The 1,814-nt window shown below is 42.2% G+C and overlaps 1 pseudogene; it reads left to right on the forward strand.

Annotated features, from left to right (window-relative positions):
• The first annotated feature begins 276 nt into the window (after positions 1 to 276).
• On the forward strand, positions 277 to 1,565 carry LOC102241409 (annotated as a pseudogene).
• The last annotated feature ends 249 nt before the right edge of the window (positions 1,566 to 1,814 follow it).

Consider the following 1,814-nt stretch of genomic DNA (forward strand, 5'->3'; position numbering starts at 1 on the left):
GAGCTGTAACACCTGGGCTGCCTGTCCTGAGCTGTTTTACAAATGTGCCGTTCCGCAGCCATGCTGAGTCACAATTGACCTTTCTTGCACTGAATAGTGTCCCTCTTCACTGCACCCCAAATTGGGGACTCCTCTTGGCACTGAATTGGTGGTGACGACCTTTGATTCATAGTCCTTTCAATTTCTTAAGATTTATTGTTGCAGAGACTGCCACAGTTGTTGCCTCCTCTGGAATTTCTAGCCCTTTTCTCTTCACCTTAAATTTGGGTGTCTTTTATGAACAATTAAAAGCAGCAAAAGCCAACACTTTCAGGCCAGCATTTTAAAACCAGAAAAAGAGATGAAAAAGAGAGGTTTGACCCTGCTCAGTTTCAAAATGATTATTCAAGGCTTAAGTGAAACTGGTACTGATTTGGAGGCAGTAGCAAAGTTTCTTGGTGCTTCTGGGGCAACACTTGATTGCGGCCCATTTGCAGAAACACTCTTTGACATTCTGGTGGCCCTGGGAATGCTGGCCCCAGGTGGTACACTGGCAGATGACATGATGCACGCAGATGTCTATGTGTTCACAGCACAATAAGACCTGGATGCCATGCAAGCATTTGCTTAGGTTTTTAACAAGTTACCCAGATGCTACAAATACCTGGAGCAGGGTTTGAAGATGAAGTAAAAAAGCTGCTGTAAAGGGTTTTTTGGAGTCGGAGAGGAATAAGCTGGCTATGTTGACGGGTGTTCTTCTGGCTAGTGGAACACTTAATGCATCCATTCTTCATAGCCTTTATAATGAGAATTTGGTTAAATAAGGGGTTTCAGCAGCTTTTGCTGTAAAGCTCTTTAAATCATGGATAAATGGAAAAGACATCAATGCAGTAGCCGCAAGTCTTCGGAAAGTCAGCACGGATAACAGACTGATGGAACTTTTTCTTGTGAATAAACAAAGCCTTGAACATTTCACAAAGCATTTCGCCGAGGCAGGCTTAAAAGAGCTTTCAGAATATGTTCGGAATCAGCAAACCATAGGAGCTCATAAAGAACTCCAGAAAGAACGTCAAGAACAGATGTCCCGTGGTGATTCATTTAAGGATATAATTTTGTATGTCAAGGAGGAGATGAAAAAAACAACATCCCAGAACACGTTGGTCATTGGATGAATCTGGCCCAGTGTAATGAGCACCGTGGACTGGAACAACAAAGAGGAGCTTGTAGCAGAGCAAGCCATCAAGCACTTGACGCAAAACAGCCCTCTCCTCGCTGCCTTCACTACTCAAGGTCAGGCTGAGCTGACTCTGTTACTGAAGATGCAGGAGTATTGCTATGATAACATTCATTTCACGAAAGCCTTCCAGAAAATTGTGGTGCTTTTTTATAAAGCTGCAGTCCCGAGGGAGTAGCCATTCTGAAGTGCTATAAAGACACACATGTTGCAAAGGGGAAAAGTGTCTTCCTTGAATAAATGAAAGTTTGTGGAGTGGCTCAAAAATGCTGAAGAAGAATCTGAGTCTGAAGCTGAAGAAGGTGACTAAAGTTGGAAACTACACCCTCAGTAAAGCAAACAGGAGTTGCAGATGAAATGCCATGTTTCATGTGTCCTGGATCTTACATCTTCCTATCTCCCTCCATCAAGCATGATATAAGGGCTTTCATAGCAAGTTTTATTTTAACTGTTTCTATGGTTCCTGGAAATGTTGGGTTTAGTTTCAAAAACCATGTTTTAAGTAGCTATAGGAGCTACAGATTTGAATCCAATGTTGCATTAGTCTTTTCAGTTATCTTCTACCTCCTGTATTTTCTTATTTTGAGTTTTGGTAGATCCC

The sequence above is a fragment of the Myotis brandtii genome, unplaced genomic scaffold (assembly GCF_000412655.1).
Source record: "Myotis brandtii unplaced genomic scaffold, ASM41265v1 scaffold151, whole genome shotgun sequence".
Lineage (NCBI taxonomy): Eukaryota > Metazoa > Chordata > Mammalia > Chiroptera > Vespertilionidae > Myotis > Myotis brandtii.